Genomic DNA, 22892 nt, shown 5'->3' with positions numbered 1-22892 from the left:
GGTTTGATCTTTTTAGTTGTGCCAAATCAACTGCATATCATTAAAGTTCTTTCACTGAACTAAAACGCAGTGATTCCAATCTGTAAATTAGCTCTGGTAACATTACAAAATGCTGAGAAGAGAAGAAATAGTTGGAAATATGGGAATAAGGTAATGTACCTGGATCGTATTTTTTTTCCCTTTCTTGACAAACAAATATTTTATTTCTCCTCTTAAGAAGCAAATAAGATAATATGCTCAACTTCATATTAACAACAATTTATCTGTACACACTGAATTGAAGATGCTTCTGTTCTCTCTTTGACATCACTCTAAATGAAGATGCAGCCACAAATTATTTCACCCCAACACCTCACCTCAAGTCAATATCATACCTCTGTAAGGTGGCTGGTTGCTGGCATGTGAGTGGTCTATTTCCAACTCTGTTAAATAGGAAGGGAACTCACAAACAGCATCATTTTTCACACTGTCTCACATGAGCTGAACCAGAGATTATGAGGGCTAGTATCAGTGCTTTATACATTTATTTTGGAAAATAATTTCCTTGACTGCTGATTCAAAAGGATTTTCAATTAAAGAGTCACTTATTAATAGTAAATGAGAAATACTGTAAGAATATGGAATGATAAACTCTGCATACAGAATCTATGTGTTATCTTAGTAATTTTTATGTAAATCTCAAACTATTCTAAAATTAAAAGTTTCAGTTCAGTTCAGTTTAGTTCAGTCGCTCAGTCATGTCCGACTCTTTGCGACCCCATGAATTGCAGCACGCCAGGCCTCCCTGTCCATCACCAACTCCCGGAGTTCACTCAAACTCACATCCATCAAATCGGTGATGCCATCCAGCCATCTCATCCTCTGTCATCCCCTTCTCCTCCTGTCCCCAATCCCTCCCAGCATCAGAGTCTTTTACAATGAGTCAACTCTTCGCATGAGGTGGCTAAAGTACTGGCATTTCAGCTTCAGCATCATTCCTTCCAAAGAACACCCAGGACTGATCTCCTTTAGAATGGACTGGTTGGATCTCCTTGCAGTCCAAGGGACTCTCAAGAGTCTTCTCCAACACCACAGTTCAAAAGCATCAATTCTTCGGCACTCAGCTTTCTTCACAGTCCAACTCTCACATCCATACATGACCACAGGAAAAACCATAGATTTTTTTAAAAAAAGTATAAGAGAGAACATAGTATGTTCTGGAAATCTCCTTTGAAGTGGGGAGTGGAAGTGAAGAATTTGGCTAGGTAGGCAAAAGACTTTTTATGCTATTCAAAGGAGATTCAATACATAAATTGTATAGGCTGGATGAGGATTCCTAGATCTGTGGATGGGCTTCAGGGGTGTTGCAAAACCTCCTGAGTTGTATAAGATTATATTGTCTGAATGTGTATAGTATGTTTTTCTCTGAAGAAAGTTAAAAACTTTAATTATTATTCAATTATTCTTAAAGGGAAAAGCACATAAAATTGTTAATAATCACTGCTGAAGGTAATGTTGAAATTGAAATATTTCGAGCAAGAGATATGAAACAATTCTATTTTTGTGTGCAAAAAAGATCCCTTCCTGGTAGTCCAGACTATAGTGATAATGTGTATGTATTTGGAGAAGTAAGGCAGGAGTTAAAGCCAAGATGGTGATAAAGACCATGATCTTCAGACTTTTTTGAATTGTGGTCTACTTTGCAGGGGAAAGGAATGACCCCATAAGATACCCTACCCTACTGTTGCCACTTTCCTGAGAAAAAATTTACTCAGTCTTTGGGATGAAATGTCATTTTTGTAAACCAAAGTTTGATGGGATTATATATACATCAACTTTATCATTGTAGATAAATGCACTGTACAAAAAAGGTCTCAATGACCCATATAACCACAATGGTGTGATCACTCACCCAGAGCCAGACATGCTGGAGTGTGAAGTCAAGTGGGTCTTAGGAAGCATTACTACAAATAAAGCTAGTGGCAGTGATGGAATTCCATCTGAGCTATCTAAAGTCCTAAAAGATGATGCTTTAAAGTTCTGCTCTCAATATGGCAGCAAATTTGGAAAACACAGCAGTGGCCACAGGACTGGAAAAGGTCAGTTTTCATCCCAATTTCAAAGAAGGGCAGTGCTAAAGAATGTTCAAACTACAGTACAACTGTACTCATTTCACATGCTGGCAAGGTAATGCTCAAAATCATTTAAGCTAGGCTTCGACAAGATGTGAGTCGAGCGATTTCAGATGTACAAACTAGATGTAGAAAAAGCAGAGGAACCAGAGATCAAGTTGGTAACATCCGTAGGATCATAGAAAAAGCAAGGAAATTCCAGAACATCTACTTCTGCTTCATTGAGCACGCTAAAGCCTTTGATTGTGTGGATCACAACAAACTGTGGAAAATTCTTAAAGAGATGGGTATACTAGACCACCTTACCTATCTCCTGAGAAACCCGTATACAGGTCGAGAAGCAACAGTCAGAACTGGAATGGAACAATGGACTGGTTCAAAAATGGGAAAGGAGTATGTCAAGGCTGTATATTGTCATCCTGCTTATTTAACTTATATGCGGAGTACATCATGTGAAATGCTGGGCTGGATGCAGCTCAAGCTGGAATCAAGATTGCCAGAAGAAATATTAATAACCTCAGATATGCAGATGACACCACCCTAATGCCAGAAAGCAAAGAGGAACTAAAGAGCCTCTTAATGAAGTTGAAAAAGGAGAGAGAAAAAGTTGCTTAAAAGTCAACATTCAAACAACTAAGATCATAGCATCCAGTCCCATCATTTCATGGCAAATAGATGGGGATGGGGGCGGGGGGGGGGGGGGGGCGGAGCATGGAAACACTGACAGATTTTATTTTCTTGGGCTCCAAAATCACTGCAGATGGTGACTGCAGCCATGAAATTAAAAGATGTTTGTTTCTTGGAAGAAAAGTTATGACAAACCTAGGCAGTGTTTTAAAAAGCAGAGACATCACTTTGCCAACAAAGGTCTGTCTAATCAAAGCTAAGGTTTTTCCAGCAGTCATGTATGGAAGTGAGAGTTGGACCATAAAGAAGGCTGAGCAATGAAGAATTGATGCATTTGAACTGTTATGCTGGAGAAGACTCTTCAGAGTCCTTCGGTCTGCAAGGAGATCAAATCAGTCCATCCTAAAGGAAATCAGTCCTGAATAGTCACTGGAAGGACTGATGCTGAAGCTGACGCTCCAATATTTTGGCCATGTAATGCAAAGAACTGACTTATTGAAAAAGACCCTGATGTTGGAAAACACTGAGGGCAGGCGGAGAAGGGAATGACAGAGGATGCGATGGTTGGATGACATGAGTTTGAACAAACTCCGGGAGATAGTGAAGGACAGAGAAGTCTGGCATGCTGCAGTCCAGGGGGTCACAAAGGGTCAGACATGACTGAGAGTCTGAACAACAACATGGGTCACTATGCACCAGCATCCTGGCAACAGAGAAGAAAAACTCTTCCCCCGGAACAGGGATTCCCACATGCTGCAGCAGCAACTATCTCCAGGCTGGTGAAAGGTAAAGCCCACTAACTTCTTCTGGAGAAGGACTGAGGCTTAGCAATAGTAACAGCAGCTTTACGATCAACAGGTCATTTTCTTGAGCTGTCTGGGATGTCCAGTTTCAGGATGAAGTTAGAGTAACTATAGATACCGTGGACTGAGTAAGTATCCTTGGATTCTTTGAACTTCAAAGGAAGAATTGTTTAATAAAGAAGATAGAACACAATTTCCTGTTAATGTGGCCAAGTGGGATCTTAATTAGGAAAACATCTCAGAATGGTGAAGCCCAACACTAAGGCAGGCCACCTTTCAGGATATAGAAGTAGCTATAATTCTATTGAGTTATCTACCTGTAACTCAGGTACTGGATAAATATCCTTTCTTTTCAACCTCACCTTACCATGAAGAGGTTATCTACGGTTGAATTAGCACTATCAGAGCCCACATTTCCTATAAGTGATATAAACTTGGCTCCAAGTGCTTTATACATATTTGCCCAAGTAACCTATCTTAAAAAAAAAAAAAGGAGGAAAGATTACAAAGCTGCACTAATCTCTATGATCCTGCCAAGATCATTCTCATGAAGTTATACTTTATAAAGTATGTGCTTATGCTCATAATTTGTACTCTATGAAGCTCAATCTTTTCTTCTATAAAATGAGAGTACTAATATTCATCCTGTAGATTTGTTGAAATCACACCATGAAGATTACAGCAAAATTTTTTTTTTTTTTTTTTTTTTTAACAACCAAATGACAGCTCCTTTTCTACCCTATTAGTTCTTTCTCCTCTCTAAACAAGAAAAACAAATTATTATTTTAATATATCACATGCCATAGCATTTACATAGACCACTCTTGACGATCTCAACAAACCACAAATCCAGAGGTAAGAAGATTTTATCATAGTTGATGAATCTTATACTACAATAAGAGTGAGAGAAAACAGAAAATTTGTTACCTTCGTGGCATCTATTTATTAGTTGATTTTAGAAGTGTTTGAGGAAAACTAAATAATAAGAAATACCACCTGGAAAGACCACTATTAAAAACTTAGCACAGTAATCAAGATAGCATAATACTGAAGGGAAAATAAGACACGTAGGTCAATGGAACAGAATAGAAAGCCCAGAAACAGACTCTTACAAATATGCCCAGTTAATTTTTGACTAAAGAGCAAAAGTGACTAAATGGAGGATGGGCAGCCTTTTCAATAAATGGAACTAGAGAAATTGAAATTCATCAGCAAAAAAAAAAAAAAAAAAAAAAAACTTGACCTAAAAACTCACACTTTATGCAAAATTGTACTGAAAACAAAATTTTAATTTAAACTATAAAACTTATAGAAAATAACATAGGAGAAAATCTTTCAGACCTAGAATTAGGTAAAGAATTCTTAGGCTTGACACCAAAAGCATAATTCATAAAAGGAAAAAACAGATAAATTGGCCCTCATCAAAATAAACTTTTGCTCTGCAAAAAGACCCTATACAAGGATAAAAAGACAAATTAGAGACCAGGGGAAGATTCGGAAAATCACTTATCAAAATTCTTTTGTCTAAAACACATAAAGATCCTTCAAATCTCAACATTTAAAAAATAATAATCTAATTAGAAAACTGGGCATGGACAAAAATTCACAGACATTCCTCCAAAAAGGACAGGTATACAGCTGACAAATAAACAACTGAAAAGACTTTAACATTATCATCCATTAGACGGATGCTAATTAAAACTACAGTATCCTGTCAAAATTAACAATGGACTTATTATACAACCTAGCAATCTACTTTTGGGTATTTATCCTAGAGAAATGTCTTCTTTCCACATAAGAACTTGTATATGAATATTCATAGCAACTTTATTCTTAAATAGCCAATAACTGTAAACTATCCAAATTTCCTTGAGGTTCCTTAAGATGTTGTTTGTATCAATAGTTTGCATCTTTTTCTAAATCACTGAGTAGTATTCCATGGTGTGGACACACCAGTTTGTTTAATCATTCACCCACTCAATGAAATCTTACTAGTTTATGTTTTTTGGCTATTAAGAATAAAGTTGCTATGAATATTCATATACTTCTAAATATCACTTGGGTCAAAGAAGAAATCTCAAGAGAAATGAAAGAATTGTTTAAACTAAATGAAAATAAAAATACAGCTTATGAAAATGTATGAAATACACTGAAAATAGTGCTTACAGAGAAATTTACAGCATTAAATACATATATTAGTAGAGAAGAAGACGTAAAATTAAAAAAAGAAAAACACTAAAAAAAAAAAACCCCTAATATTCTACCTTAGGAAACTAGAAAAAGAAGAACAATTCAAGCCAAACCAAATGCACAAGAAAAGAAATAATACAAATTAGAGCAGCAATGAAATTGAAAATAGGAAAACAATAGAGAAAATCAACAAAGCCAAAATCTAGCTCTTTGAAAAGATCAATAAAATTGATAAACTTCTAGTAGGCTAAGAGTACAAGAGAAGACACAAATTACTAAATTCTGATACAGGTCCTGATCAGTCCAAGAAGAACTTTGAAAAATTATGCTAAGTGAAAGAAGCCAGTCACCAAGGACTACCTATGATTCCATGCACATAAAATGCTCATCCCAGGGAAGTACACAGAGACAGAAAGCAGATTGGTGACTGCCAAGTGCTGGGGTTAGGGGTCAGTAGGTGATAGCTGAAGGACACTTCCTTTCTTTTTGAGGTGATGAAAATGTTCTGAAATCAACTTTGGTGACAGGTATATGTATCTGTGAATACATTAAAAACCACTAAAGTGTACACTTTAAATGAGTGAATTGATGGTATGTGAACCATCTCAATAAAGGCATCTAAGAGAAACAACAGAGTGCAAAAAATTGTATACAACAGGCTAAATTTTCTAAGAAAAGAATGAGGGGGGGGTGACAAAATGTTTCAGAACAAAAAGCTTATCTATGCATAATATTTCAGGGAGGACCCAGGAAACAGAATATATCTATTGCCTCCAAGGAAGAGAACTGGTGACGGAAGGACATGCTTGGAGGAAACTTTACATTGTATTATCTTTTTGCATTTTCATGTGCCATATTATTAGGCAGATTTACCATGAAACTAATGAAGCTTAAACTTTGGGCCCCTCACTTGCACAGGCTCTTCATAAGGCCCCAAGAGGGCCCTAAACCATACTTACCTGTTTGTAAAATTGATGCTCATGTTTGTAAAATTTCCAAAAATGAGATGTGTTAACTTCCAACAACTCACCTTGCTATTTCTTTCCACTCCAAATTCCCCTTCTTTTACTTCTCCTTTTGTGATGTGTGAGGAAAGGAGAAGAAAGAATCTGGCTGCAAACATTTTTGGGAGCCCATGCTCTGCAACAAGAGAAGCCACCTTAGTGAGAAGCCTGAGCTCGGCAACTACGGAGTAGCCGGTGCTCGCTACAACCAGAGACAGCCCAAGCGTAGCAAGACCCGGTTCAGCCAATAAACAAATAAATGAAATTTTTAAAAAAGAAATGTTTGACCAGTTTTATTGAGGTATAAATAACATACAAAAACCGCACTTTAAAGTATACAATTTGATATGTTTTTATATATGCATACACCCATGAGGCCATCACCACAGTCAAAAAAGATCATATTCTTCACCTTCAAAAGATTCCTCTCGTTCCTTCATCAGATATGTGCTTTGCAAAGATTTTATTCCAATATTTTCATTATCTTAGCAGCATCTTTTTAAAAGCAAAAGTTTTATAAATTACACTGAAGTTCAATTTATTTATTTGTCCTTTTCTTGAGTATGCTTTTGCTGTTGTATCTAACAAACAAGTCACACGATTTTTGCTTATTTTTCTTGGAGGAGTTCTATTGTTTTAGGTTTTTCATTTAGGTCTACAATCCATCTTGAGTTATTTTCCGTATGTAGTGTGCAGTGTGGATTCAAGTTCATTTTTTTGCATACCGACATCTAGTTGTCCCAGCACCACTTGTTAAAAGGCCCATCCCTTCTCCACTACATTGCCTTTGTGCCTTTAAAGCATTTTTCTATATTTACAGAAACGTTGCAAAGGTAGTACTGACAATTCTGTCACTGAGTTTTCCCAATGTCAGTGTTCTAGTTTTGGCAAATGTAGTTTTCTCTTAGTTTTGTCTACGTGAGATGTAGACATTAGTAGATTACTATTAACTAAGTTCTAGGCTTTATTTGATCCCACTAGTTTTCCCACTAACGTTCTTTTTCTGTTCCAGGATCCAACAGGGAATACCACATTATATTTGTTTTCATGTCTTCTTAGGTTTTTTGGTTTACACATAAATAAAAATGCGCTTAGACCAAAGTTTTCAACAGGAACAAGAAAGAACATTAAATATTACTCTGAAGTGCTAATCGTTGTGGCTATTAAGATTTTAAAGCAAAAGTGACTTCCCTGGTGGTGCAGTGGTTAAGACTCCATGCTCCAATGCAGGAGGCCCAGGTCTGACCCCTAGTCAAGGAACTAGAGCCTGCATGTTGCAGCTAACAGCATGCGTGCCACAATTAAAGATCCTGGATGCAGCAACTAAGACACATCACAGCCAAATAAATTTTAAAAGGAAGTTCAACTGGATTAAAAAAAACGATTTTAAAGCAAAAGAATTTTCTTTCAGAGTTCATAATGAACAGCAGCATTATTAAATAGCAAATATTTCATAGGAATCATCAAAATAGCTGCTGTTTTCATCCAGGAACATTCGGAAAAATACTAAAATGAGAAAAGCTAATTAATATTTATCCAAAACACTTTATTAAAACTTAAAATGGAAAAATATGTATAAAATTAACTGGTAAAGAAACAAATCAGATAGCAAGTAATAGTCCATTACTGGAGATTTTATTTCAGATTTAACAGCCCTGATCAATTGTTGATTGTTGTGTAATATGGTTAATACAGAAAACCTTATGAGTGATTTTTAACTTTCTTATCAACTGAAAACTAGCTATGGCTTTATTCAACAAAGTGGAGCAACTTCTGGATGACTTGAACCTGTTGTTGAATGGTATTTGTAGTCAGCTGTATGATAAGAAAGCTATAATGAAAGATGTGAATAAAGCATTTTTTAAAAACATGAACAAGTACAGAATATGTGCTCTGTCTAGTTTCTTTAAATTCACTGGAGAAAATGTCACATCTTTGATATTAGGATTTGTTGAGTTGGATTCAACATTTTGCAACGATTATTTGTGTTCTTTTCAGGTATAATTCTCCACTTTTACAAAATAATTCTGTTACTAGAATTGCCTACATGATTTTCCAAAAAGATTCTAATTCCATATGCTAACTCACAAATTATCCTAAATAAATATATAAGGAGTATACATGCACGCATGCTCAGTCCCTCAGTTGTGTCCAACTCTGAAACCCCCTGGACTGTAGCCCACCACACTCCTCTGTCCACGGATTTTTCAGTCAAGAATACTGGAGTAGGTTGCCATTTCCTAGTCCAGGGGATCTTCCCAACCCATGTACCTGGAGGCAAATGAACTTCTCCAGTGTGACGGCAATATGTGAGGCTAGCTAGAGTTATGGTGAGAGTTCGTGTCCTTGCCAAGTGCTTGGATTGTTAGAAACAGAGGCTCTTTTTAAGTAGATATACACCAAATTCTGGTAAAAGTTCATTATGCCCTCCAAGTCCCCTATGAGGACACTGGCTTACTATATGAGAACAAAATGAAGGTCCATCATTAGGACTGTGGACCCTTAATGAGGTCACTATTCCAGAACTTAATAAACACACTCACTACTCTCTGACCAGCTCACTGGGAGGTGGCTATCTTGTAAAAATGTGGGCTCCTTGGGAGCTTCAGCTTTATACAAGGCAACACATGGAAGATGGCCTCTCAAATGTGGCTTGGCCATTCCTGAACACAACATGACACTCAGATTGTGAAAGACCCCAGACATCCACTGATTAACAACATTCCCTTCCAGTTACTTTCCCATACAATGTTTTCTCCCATCATCCCCTCCTGAATTCAGTTCAATCATCCTTTTATCCTTACCACTCCATTAATATCATTCCACTCAAAGTCACCATGAGTTCCAGATGTCACAGCCAAAGGTCAACTCAGTCTTCATTTTATCAAAACCGTCAATAGTATGTGACACACCTCACTCCGTTTTGAGAAACTAGGCTTCCAAGACACCCTCCTTTTCTTTCCCTCTCTCCCTCCTTTCCTCTCCTTTCCTTCCCTCTCTATCCCACACTCCCTCCTTGTCTCCCCACACTTCCATCTCTCTTCTTTCTCTCCTCTCTTCCTTTCTTCCTTGGTTCTCTTACCTCACGAGCTGCTGCCTATCTTTTTGGTTGCATCATTCTATCTTCCCTATTTCTAGGTATAAGAGCCCCCTTTTTCAGACTGTTGACCTTTCCTCTTTATCCATCATTGTTCTCCTGGTGATCTCACCTGGTCCCACTGCTTCAAATATTATTAGATACTGATACCTCACACAGTTGTACCTCTAGTCATGAAATTGTCCCAAATTCCAGATATGTACATCCAAATGAGTACCTAGCTCCCCCTTGGTAGCCTAATCGTTGTCTCAAACTCAACATGCCCAATATGAAACTTTTTATTTCTGCTCCCACCAAAAAATTAAAAAAAAAAAAAATCCCACCCAACCCTCCAGTTTTATCTCAGTAGAAAACAATTCTATTTTTTTATTTCTTAGGTCAAAGACTATAGAGATATCCTTGATTTCTTTCTCTCTCATTCAGCTTTTGTCCATCAACAAATGAAGTCAGCTCTACCTTTAAAATATACTGTCTTACTGCTTCTTCACAACTATTGCCTCAATCAAACCACTTCAATTTCTCACCACACTAATGCAAAATTGCCAGTTGGTCTGCCTGCTCCCACAACTGTTCCCTAACCATTTCTTCTCCAGATAGTGACCAGTGATAAAAGGGGGATTGCGACACTCCTCTACTCATACCCTTCCATGCTTCCTGTCACACTGTGAGTAAAAACTAAAATCTTCACCATTCCCTATAAAGCCCTACCCAGCCATGCCCCCAAACATCTTCCTAAATCCATTTCCAACCATTCTCCTCTTCCCTCATTCTACTAGCCTTTGCTGCTTCACTTATACGTAAAGTTCCTGTACACACACAGCTCTGCAGCTGAATTATCTGTTTTAATTCACCTAGTTGTTCCTTTGCTAGTCCATACTCTTGTTATAATATTTTCATCGGATCCCTTAATATCTGGTGTAGTCATCCCCCCTTTAATTTTCTTCATCGACACAGATTTGGCAACTCTGAACTCCATTCTTTTATCTGAATTTTAGAATTTGTTATTTTGGATACCCTAAGTATCTTAACAGTAATTTGATTTGCAAAGCATTGAGTTTGCAATTTGGTTGATCTTTAACTTTGAACGTGAAGTCTTCCCATCTTTAAATATGGTATATTTGCCCAATTATTAAAACCTGTTTTATCTGCTTTGTTAGAGATTAAAATATTTCCCCATAAAATCTTGAATATTCTTAATTAGTTTGATTCCTTTTCTCTTTTGGCCTCATCCTTCTCCAGCCTTTCCCCACCTTAAGCCCCATACATATATACGTGATTCAACATTACTCTCTCAGTGGCCTCTCATGAGTTTTGCATTAGTTCTTCAGGTCTTCCTAGATTTTCTTTTTTATCCTGCGGCATCTCTGGAGCTAGGACGGCAAAGGCAACATGCAGCCTATGCTGGTTTGCCCCCATGGTCCCACTGATTGTCTATGATGGTTTGAGCTGAATTATTTTACTATTGGCAAGTGAATCTCCTAATTAAAACATGTCAGTAAGTGGCACATATAACAAAATGACAAATAGGGTTGTTTATGGGCATTATAGGAGAAAGCAATGGCACCCCACTCCAGTACTCTTGCCTGGAAAATTCCATGGACAGAGAGGCTTGGTGGGCTGCAGTCCATGGGGTCGCTAAGAGTCGGGCACATGACTGAGCGACTTCATTTTCATTTTTTACTTGCATGCATCGGAGAAGGAAATGGCAACCCACTCAGTGTTCTTGCTTGGAGAATCCCAGGGATTGGGGGAGCCTGGTGGGCTGCTGTCTGTGGGGCTGCACAGAGTCGGACACGACTGAAGTGACTTAGCAGCAGCAGCAGCATGGACATTATTTTATATTTGTCATATGCTCTCTATCTCACACCATCCAGTCCTTCTTAATCTTCCAGGCTCCCTCTGAGTCCTCCAGCAGCCCAGGTCATCACATGGCTGCTAAGTCCTACTCCTCTTTCTGTTCCTTCCACCTGCTCTGCACAACAAAGCTCTTCAGCATCCAGAAAGGCTGGATCTTCCCTCTACCATCAGATCGGGATTTCTTCTTTTTGAAAAGTGATCTAACTTTAAAATTTAGAAGCGATCATTTGTTTGTACCAAGAGATTTTTCATCCTAACAGAGATAGTTTCAATCCAAATTAATTTATAATTGGTGCAAAATTTCACAGTATAACCAATGAAAGCAATTCAATAAGTATGGTAGAGAATGGTCCTGGGTTGTAGCATTATCAGGTAAGTAAACAAGTTCTAAGAGACTTCCACAGATGGTTTATTCTTTACAGTATTTTCTCCATTTTTATAACTTCTTCCTTTGTTTTCACTTTGCTTAGCACCTAGGTTTTATAATGTAAAAGTGAAAGTCACTCAGTTGTGTCCAGTTCTTTGAGACCCCATGAACTATATAGTCCATGAACTTTTCCAGGCCAGAATACTTGAGTGGGTAGCCATTTCCTTCTCCAGGAGATCTTCCCAACCCAGGTCTCCCACATTGGAGGTGGATTTTTTACCAGCTGAGGTTTTATAAAAATTCTACAGTTTTTTCTTTCTTTTTTCCTTATGCAACACTGTGACATTGTAATGTGGGCCTGTAGTTCTCTGACGGAGACAGGGTTTTATTCATCATGCTGTTTAAGTGCAGGTCAGTCTTAAGGCTAAGACACACGATATGAAAAAATTATGAAATCTGAGTCTCTTAAGCCTAGACATTAACCCAGCAAACCTCTAAATTCTGATTAGCTTTCTCTTTACCCTCATTTTACTTTCTCTTCCCATCTTCACTGTGTGAAATTTTAAGTTCGTAATAGGGTAAAATTGCTTCTACCTTTGTTTGTAAGATATGTCATTTCAAAATTTAATATCTGAAAAATATCCAGAGGGGAATTTCATCAGATACACTCCACTCATTAGTACAAAGGCTACTGAGGTTCTCTATAGAGTCTATGTAGAATATAAGGATCACTCTTTTGTGTGTCTTGCTTGTTTTATTTTTTCTTATTCTTGTCTCCTAAACTATCTGTAGTTACAAATATCTAAACAGGTATATTTGGTACATGCAGAAGTCTGTCAGCATAATAAGCAAATGTTTTAAGTTAAAGTCTCTGGTAAATTACACTTGTGTTCTTGTACCGTTTAGTATGATTTTAGTAAATCATAAGAAAATTGATGGCTGCACTAATTAACTTTTTTCAGTCATTTTTAAACTTTCAGATTTATAAAATGTAATCATTGTTGCAATTCTTAGTGTTTTATATTTCTAAAATATGGTTGTTTCATGATAATCAAATATAAGTTATATTGGAAATATACTCGTTAAAAAATACTCCCTATTTTTTATATTTTCACTAGCTATACCTAGACAACATAAAGGCAGCTATTATTTTTTAATCAACAGTGGTTGTAAATATTCTATTTTACTTTCTTAGTACTAGACTATAGCACCAAGTGATACACTTACTGTTCTATTTCTGATATTACGATTTCAAGGCAGTTGTAGAAAATGCTTTAGTAGATGTAATAGTCAAAGAAGAGTCGCTAGAATTTGGAAAGTCATTTTGTAGTTTAAGGGGAAAATTAATTTTGTTTTGTTGTTTTAACTTTTGTTTGCTTTTCTCAAAAGTCCCTTCTTAACTAGTGAACCCAAAATGTCAGGCCTGTAATCCCAGCTAGAGCTTTACCAGGTGTGTGTACTTCCCGGATCACACAGTTCAATGAGCTGTATTATCTGTCTCTGCACAATCTCTTCTGAAGTCAGTTGCTGATGCTGTAATCATAACCCTTGAAATGTATGGGTAAATAAAAGCTCCTTTATCAGAAATGTATGACTACTCACTTTCTCAAGAGACTCTTAATGGCAAAATTGTGGCAAAATGAGAAATTTCTTCCCTCCTATTTATTTGAAAACAACAAATTATAGTCATGATTTCAAGATTTCCTTCCAGGGCCTCATTAAATTGCCTCCCATGTCATAAAAAACCTCTTGTGAAAGATGCTTCCGGAGGAAACTTGTCACATTAAACTGTCAGTCAAGTCCTCTTCTCAAGTTTTGCTACTGTCTTTTGATCCAAGAGGAGCCACGGAGATGAACCATCTCTTCCTTAAGATTATTTAATAAATAATTTTCCATCCATTACTCTTATGCATAATAATCAGCAGCACTCTACACTATACAGTCTTGTATGTAGAGCCTACTTTAGATTGGGATGTGGAATAGACATTTTAGAATACTAAAATCATTTCCATACAAAAAGCCAAATTATTAACCTAGCAGGAGATTTTGTTGTGTTTGGTTTGTTTTCTAAAGACTGAGACACACTAGATAAAGCGTTGTTCATCTCTTCCATGAACCATAAAATTAAAGGAGATAACTGGGTTTTCCACACTTGATTCTTTGTCTCTGCAATAGAATAGGTTTTTAGCATTTGAGCAGCTTAAAGCCATTTGGTTAGTTTTTCCATATACTTTCTTTAAAAATCACTCTTCAAAAGTGCCAAGTTCCTGATTTGAAAACTCTAATCATTTGGTTTTGACCAATTGTGTGGGAAGAAATATAAAATAGTTTTTCTTCTGTTCAGCCATATTTTCTTTGGTCAATGCCATTTCTGTTTTCTTGGTTTATTCTTTCTGGATTTTTCTAAATCATTACCCTTCATACTGAATATTATGGGGGAAATATGAGCTTAATTTTTTTTTTTTTCCAAAACCAGTCTTTTGATAAAGGGCAAAGTTGAAGGCCAAAATAGACAGATAGCTCAATCAACAGATTGATTTGTACCTCCACTAGTTTGTTCCTCCACCAACATAGGCTACATTATATTTTCAGTAAAAACAGAATTTAAGACATTAGTAATAGAAGTGAACAATTCATTAAGTGTTTGATAGGTTCTCATTCTAGTTTATATATTAATCTTTAAAAATATTAACTACTGAGTAGCTCACACAAAATGGAACTTTTTAGAGGGAATTTAAGCTGATTTTTCTGTTCAGAAATTTTATAGTTAGTTTTCAGATCAGATTCATGATTTTCTCTCCTATGTTCTTTGTCTTACTTACACTGTTTTATCTCAGGGTACAACAAAGAACAAAATTAACAGTGCCTTAAATGTGAGAAAATACAGTGGGTCCTCATCATTTAATTCTTACAAGAATATTTTGAACTGAGTGTTTTTACTTTCATTTGCAGATAAGAAGGTTGCAACTTGAATGGCCTATGTAACTTGCTCAAAGTCATAGTGCAGAGCCCTGAGGTTCAAACTCAAACTTCTTTTATTCCAGAACCTAAATTCATAACTAAAATACTAACTCCTAAAAGCTATGTGGACATCCTAGTGGGCATTAGAAAGGTGTCAAAGAATGTTAGAATCAGACGAAATATTAGTGAGCATGTCATTTTAATATGGATAAACAGAAGTTTATAAAGGCAATGACCTTAATGTCATATTTTTGTTTAACGGCAGAAGTCAAATATCTTCCTATTTAAGTGCTCACTGAAAATAATCTCAAAATCATTATTTATAATTTTATTTAAAATCCTTTTTGACAGTATTACTTCTATAACGTAGAAAAATCTTATGGTTGCTATGTATGTATTTTCTTTTTGCTGCTCTAGTCTTGCATGTATGCTAAGTTGCTTCAGTCATGTCTGACTCTTGGTGACCCTATGGACCAGAGGCTCCTCTGTCCAAGGGATATATCTCCTGCATCGGTAGGCAGGTTCTTTACCACTAGTGTACCTTGGGAAGCCTACTGGGTTAATCAACTTAAAAATAAGTCTTTTGTCACAGAAGAAATTTCTAATTCCCAAAAAAGTTGATTTCCAACATGACAATTTGAAACCTCATGGGAAAGACTTGAAAGCCTGGCTTGTGATAATTGATTTGATTCACAAAAATTACTTATCATCTTTTTTTCAATAATTGTTGCTTAAACATTAGGTAAAACAGACAAATTTGCTTAAGTAAATGTTATATCTCAAAATTTTCAGCACTATACTGATTTACAATAATTTTTCTGAGTTTAACCTCTGTTAAAAGGCAGCCATTCATTAAAAATCATTGCTCCCTCCATAACAATAAAGCAAATAATGAGTGTGTGTGTGCACCCACCTGTTTGTGTGTATATGTTTATATACACATATATATTTGAAGATATTCAATAGTTGCAGATGTAAAGAATTCTAAAAGTAAGATATAGAGAGGAATGAGATCTTGAGTAAATAAAGGAAGATTGTTGGCAATTCCCTGGTGACACTTGCTGAATACAAGCATAGAGGAGAAAGATCAGACCTAGCATAGTGAGAGGTAATCTGTTGGAGTAAACAGCATCCAGTAGAGTTTTCCACAGCTGTGTAGGTGACATGAATGACTGGAATCTGGCAGAGCTAGTTTTTTCTTCCTATAAGACTTCACTCACCCAGTAAACATTTACTAAGAGTGTGGCATTATAGAATGCTGGGGGACAGACTGAGGAAGAAGAGGAATCTTCATAAGTCTTGCACTTTAGTTCCAAAGTCCTGCTAGAAGGATGTGCCTATAATAATATCTTATGGATATCAATCTTTAGACATTTGAAAGCTGACATGAATTAAACAAAAGTGGCGAGACTGGGCACATTCAGGGCGGTGAGGAAATGTAGATCAATGGAACAGAAGAGAAAGCCCAGAAATAAACCCATGCATCCAGGGTCAATTAATCTACAAGAAAGGAAGCAAGACTCTACAACAGAGAACAGAGAGTCTCTTCAATAAATGGTGCTAGGACAACTAGACTGTAAAAGAATTAAATTAGAACATTCTCTAATATCACACACAAAAATAAACTAAAAATGGATTCAATAGCTAAATGTAAATGTAAGACCAGACACTATACGACTCCTTAGGAAAACATAGGCAGAACACTCTGACATAAATGGCAGCATAACTTTTTGGATCTGTCTCCCAGAGTAATGGAAATAGAGGAAAAACAAACATATGGGACTTAATTAAACTTAAAAGCTTTTGCATAGCAAAGGAACCCATTAACAAAACAAAAAGACACCCCATAAAATGGAGAAAATATTAGCAAGCAATGTGATCTACAAGAGATTAATCTCTAAACTATACAAACAGCTTATATAGCTCAGTATATTTTTAAAAAGCCAAGCAAAATATGAGGTCCAAATAGACATTTCTCCAAAGAAGCCACACAGATGGCCAAAAGGCACATGGAAACATGTTTAACATTGAGAACTATTAAAGAAATGCAAATTAAAAGTATAATCAGGTATTATATCATCTCAAGTCAGAATGGCCATCATCAAAACATCTACAAACCTATTTATGAAACAGAAATAGTCACAGATGTAGAAAACAAACTTTCAGTCACCAAGCAGTGAAGGGGAGAGAGGGATAAATTGGAAGATGGGGACTGACATGTATACAACACTATATATAAAACAGGTGAGTAATTAGAATTTACTGTATAGCATGGGAGCTCTACTCAGTACTCTGTAATGACCTCGAAGGGAAGATAATCTACAAAAAGAGTGTTTATATGTATATGTATAACTGAATAACTTTGCTATACAGCAGAAACTAATACAATATTGTCAATCAACAATACTCTAATAAAATTAATTTTTAAAAACACACAAATAAGAAATGCTGGAGAGGCTGCTGAGCAAAGGGAGCCCTGCCACACTGTAGGTGGAAATGTAAATTGGTGCTGTCATTATGGAGAATAGCATGCTATGTGCTAAGTTGCTTCAGTCAAGTCTGACTTTTTGAGACCCCATGGACTGTAGTCCCCCAGGTGCCTCTGTCCACAGATTCTACAGGCAAGAATACTGGAGTTGTTGCCCTCCTTCAGGGGACCTTCCTGACTCAGGGACGGAACCCATGCTTCTTATGTCTCCTGCACTGGCTGCTGCTGCTGCTAAGTCGTGTCAGTCGTGTCCGAATCTGGGCAACCCCATAGATGGCAGTCCACCAGGCTTCTCTGTCCCTGGGATTCTCCAGGCAAGAACACTGGAGTGGGTTGCCATTTCCTTCTCCAATGTATGCAAGTGAAAAGTCAAAGTGAAGTTGCTCAGTCATGTCCGACTCCTAGCGACCCCATGGACTGCAGCCTACCAGGCTCCTCCATCCATGGGATTTTCCAGGCAAGAGTACTGGAGTGGGGTGCCATTGCCTGCATTGCCAGCCCGGTTCTTTACCACTAGCACCACCTGGGAAACCTGGAAAACAATACTGATGTTCCTTAAAAAACTAAAAGTAGCATTACAGTGTGAAGCTACAATCGCAGCCTGGGTGCATATCCAGAGAAAACCATAATTTGAAATGCACCCTCAGTGTTAACTACAGCACTGTCTACAAAAGCTAACATATGAAAGCAATCTAAATGTCCACTGACAGATTAATGGATTAAAAAGATGTGATATATTTGTACAATGGATTGTTGTGTGTGTGTGTGAAGTCACTCAGTCGTGTCTGACTCTTTGCGACTCCATGGACTGTAGCTTACCAGGCTCCTCTGTCCATGGGATTTTCCAGGCAATGGTACTGGAGTGGATTGCCATTTCCTTCTCCAGGGGATATTCCCAACCCAGGGATCGAACCCAGGTCTCCTGCATTGTAGACAGATGCTTTACCCCCTGAGCCACCGGCTGACATAATGCAATTTACAGCAACATGGAAGCACCTAGAGATTACCACACTGAGTGAAATAAGTCAAAGAATAACAAATATTGCATAATATTGCTTATAAGTGGAATTAAAAATAAACCATGGTACAAATAAATGAACTTATATACAAAACAGAAACAGACCCATAGACAAAAATACAAACAAACAAACAAACTTACAGTTACCAAAGCAGAAAGGAGGGGAAGATAAATTAGGAGTTTGGGATTAACATAGGCAATGGCACCCCACTCCAGTACTCTTGCCTGGAAAATCCCATGGATGGAGGAGCCTGATAGGCTGCAATCCATGGGGTCGCTAAGAGTCGGACATGACTGAGCGACTTCACTTTCACTTTTCACTTTCATCCACTGGAGAAGGAAATGGCAACCCACTCCAGTATTCTTGCCTAGAGAATCCCAGGGACAGGGGAGCCTGGTGGGCTGCCATCTATGGGGTTGCACAGAGCTGGACACGACTGACGCGATTTAGTAGCAGCATGTATAAAATAGATAGCCAGGAAGGACCTACTGCACAGCACAGGGAACTATATTAAATATCTTGTAATAACTTATAACGGAAAAGAACCTGAAATTCTTTTTCAGAGTCACATATATAAATATTTACATGCATATATATGACAATTCAATCATTTTGCTGTATACCTGAAACTAACAAAACACAGTAAATCAACTGTATTTCAATTAAAAAGGAACACAATATTCACAGAAGAATTAAAAAGTTCTAGCGAACTGAAGAAAAAAAAAAAAGGAAGTTAAATTGCAACCCACTGCTGACATGGCTCATCTCCTGAATCAATCGATACATAATCAGTTTCTTATCCTAACTGCCAGAGAGAATGCTCTCTTGCTGGGATGGGGGACAGATATTTCTTTGTCTGTTTGTTTGTTTGTTTTTTAATGTATAATACCTGACATACAACCACAAATTTCAAAACACGTAAAGAAACAGAAAAATGTCAACCAAAATTAAGAGCAAAAATAAAAAAATAGAAGCAGACACATAGCATCGCAGATTAGAACTTCTGAAAAGGAATTTTAAATGTCATTATACATATGTTAAAGAAATATAGGCAATAAAGACAATAACTGAAAAAACAATCATTTAACAAAGAAATGGAGACACAGAAGAGAAAATAAATTGAATACTGTACAACTGAAAAATAAGGTGTTTGGAATTAAAAATTTTTGAACAGATTTAACAGAAGATGGGCAGCAGACTGAAGCATCAGTGAATTTGAATTAGGTCAAGATAACTTATAAAGATAAAAGCACAGAGATAAAAAGAATGGGAAATAAAGAACATAGCATCAAATAACTTCTTCCACCAACATATAAGTTGTAATATCAGTAGAACCCATACTTTTCCTTTCAAAACTGATGCATACAATAATATGTCAGGGGAGAATAGTCTTTAACAGTCTTTTTCTTCTCTCTCGTCCTCAAGGAGAGGGATGTGACATCATTTTTTTTTTTCTCTCAAATATAAATTTCTTGAGTATATTCATTAAACTAACATTTAGGAAATTTCTACTGTGGCATCGGTTCTGGAGATATATAAGTCAGTAACTACTATATGGTAGAATGGTGGAGTATGTAGATAAAGCAGCGAGCAAAATAAAGATACTCTCCACGTGCATGCACTTTACTTTTAAGCAAAATGAGACAGAAAATGAAACTGTGTGTATGTGTGTGTGATCATAAGGGTTTAAAAACAGTCAAGTAGTAAAAGGAGATATCATATGCACAGGGGATGGAGGAGTGTGTAATATTTGAGATAGTTCATCTGGATATGCCTCCCTGGTGACTTCACATGTGAATAGACACTTCAAAAAAGTTAGCTGACATTCAGGCCATGAAGATACGTTGGAAGTGTTTTCAACAGAAGGGATGATGAGTGTCAAGACAGTGAACCAGAGGCATTTACGCTGTGTTGGAAGGACAGAGTGTACAGCCTGGTTAGTGGAGAGATCAGGGTGCAGCACAGTAGGAAAAAAAAGGAAAAAAAGGTTAGCTGGAGATAGATCATCAAAGGAAGCTGAACCAGATAAGACCTTGACCTGTACTCTAAAGGATGTGTGTGGGGTAATCTATCTGGCATATTTGAAAACAAAACTTTCTCCTCTTTTGTAGAAAGACAAAATGAAACAGGTAGAAATAAGAACAAAGAGTAATAGTCCGGTTAAAACATGTTCATGGCTGGGCTAGGATGGTGATAATGGAAGTGGAGAGATGCAATCAGAATTTAAATATAATTTTTAGATAGTATTAAAAGCATTTAAGTATGGATTCAATGTGAGATAAGAGCAAAAAAAGGAATACATGAGTTACCCAATGGCTGTTTAAAATGTTAGTGGGTACAAAATTTTCATCTTGTTTGTGAATTGCCAATAGTTTCATAGAAATGCTTTTGAAAGGAAAATTTTGAGTCAGTGTAAACAGAAAAAAAAAACGGTTGACATAATTACTGATGTTGATCATGTGTCAAGTTGAAGAAAATACTGGGATATACACCATGTATTTGTAATCCTTCAATTCAGTTCAGTCGCTCAGTCATGTATGACTCTTTGCGACCCCATGAACTGCAGCACGCTAGGCCTCCCTGTCCATTTCAACTCCCAAAGTCCACCCAAACCCATGTCCATCGTGTCGGTGATGCCATCCAACCGTCTCATGCTCTGTCGTCCCTTTCTCCTCCTTCCCTCAATCCCTCCCAGCATCAGGGTCTCTTCAAATGAGTCACCTCTTCACATCAGGTGGCCAAAGTATTGGACTTTCAGCTTCAACATCAGTTCTTCCAGTGAACACCCAGGACTGATCTCCTTTAGGATGGACTGCTTGGATCTCCTTGCAGTCCAAAGGACTCTCAAGAGTCTTTGCCAACACCACAGTTCAAAAGCATCAGTACTTCAGTGCTCAGCTTTCTTTATAGTCCAACTCTCACATCCATACATGACCACTGGAAAAACCATAGCCTTGACTAGACGGACCTTTGTTGGCAAAGTAATGTCTCTGCTTTTGAATATACTGTCTAGGTTGGTCATAACTTTCCTTCCAAGGAGTAAGCATCTTTTAATTTCATGGCTGCAGTCACCATCTGCAGTGATTTTGGAGCCCAGAAAAATAAAGTCAGCCACTGTTTCCCCTGTTTCCCCATCTATTTGCCGTGAAGTGATGGGACCGGATGCCATTTTAGTTTTCTGAATGTTGAGCTTTAAGCCAACATGTTCACTCTCCTCTTTCACTTTCATCAAGAGGCTCTTTAGTTCTTCTTCACTTTCTGCCATAAAGGTGGTGTCATCTGCATATCTGAGGTTATTGATATTTCTCCCAGAAGTCTTGATTCCAGCTTGTGCTTCCTCCAGCCCAGCATTTCTCTTGATGTACTCTGCATATAAGTTAAATAAGCAGGGTGACAACGTACAGCCTTGACGCACTTCTTTTCCTATTTGGAACCAGTCTGTTGTTCCATGTCCAGTTCTAACTATTGCTTCCTGACCTGCATACACGTTTCTCAAGAAGCAGGTCAGGTGGTCTGGTATTCCCATCTCTTTCAGAATTCTCTTGAAGAATTTTCCACAGTTTCTTGTGATCCACACAGTCAAAGGCTTTGGCATAGTCAATAAAGCAGAACTAGATGTTTTTCTGGAACTCTCTTGCTTTTTCCATGATCCAGTGGATGTTGGAAATTTGATCTCTGATTCCTCTGCCTTCCCTAAATCCAGCTTGAACAGCTGGAAGTTCATGGTTCACGTATTGCTGAAGCCTGGCTTGGAGAATTTTGAGCATTACTTTACTAGTGTGTGAGATGAGTGCAATTGTGTGGTTTTTTGAGCATTCTTTGGCATTGCCTTTGTTTGGGATTGGAAAGAAAACTGTCTTTTTCCAGTTCTGTGGCCACTGCTGAGTTTTCCAAATTTGTTGGCATATTGAGTGCAGCACTTTCACAGCATCAATTTCCAGGATTTGAAATAGCTCCACTGGAATGCCATCACCTCTACTAGGTTTGTTTGTAGTGATGCTTCCTAAGGCCCACTTGAATTCACATTCCAGGATATCTGGCTCTAGGTGAGTGATCACACCATCATGATTATCTGGGTCTTAAAGATCTTTTTTGTACAGTTCTTCTGTATATTCTTGCCACCTCTTCTTAATGTCTTCTGCTTCTGTTAAGTCCGTACCATCTGCCCTTTATTGAGCCCATCTTTGCATGAAAAGTTCCCTTGGTATCTCTAATTTTCTTGAAGATTCTCTAGGGCATCAGTGACCCTACTTTGCTTTCATTTATCTACAAAACTGTCAAATATTTAGTTTATTTCTTCCACATATTCTTCATTGGTTTATTGAGATAAAATCTACATAAACTGAAATATGCAGACTTTAACTTGGT

General features: G+C 37.3%; 1 protein-coding gene across 3 annotated transcripts in view; it reads right to left on the bottom strand.

Moving 5' to 3' along the window:
- LOC138072308 (lysozyme C, kidney isozyme) overlaps nt 1-22892 on the bottom strand; it is a 55482-nt gene that overhangs the window by 18461 nt on the left and 14129 nt on the right. For 2 of the 3 annotated variants that reach the window (XM_068963425.1, XM_068963424.1), the window contains exon 2: nt 6762-6871. The exons of the other annotated variant lie outside the window; for it this stretch is intronic. The gene's annotated coding sequence lies outside the window, so the exon portion shown is untranslated. The remainder of the gene's footprint in view (nt 1-6761; nt 6872-22892) is intronic. 3 annotated transcript variants of the gene reach the window in all.

This window comes from Capricornis sumatraensis, unplaced genomic scaffold (assembly GCF_032405125.1).
Source record: "Capricornis sumatraensis isolate serow.1 unplaced genomic scaffold, serow.2 scaffold1, whole genome shotgun sequence".
In the NCBI taxonomy this organism is placed as follows: domain Eukaryota; kingdom Metazoa; phylum Chordata; class Mammalia; order Artiodactyla; family Bovidae; genus Capricornis; species Capricornis sumatraensis.
This window is presented reverse-complemented; position numbering and strand designations above follow the sequence as displayed.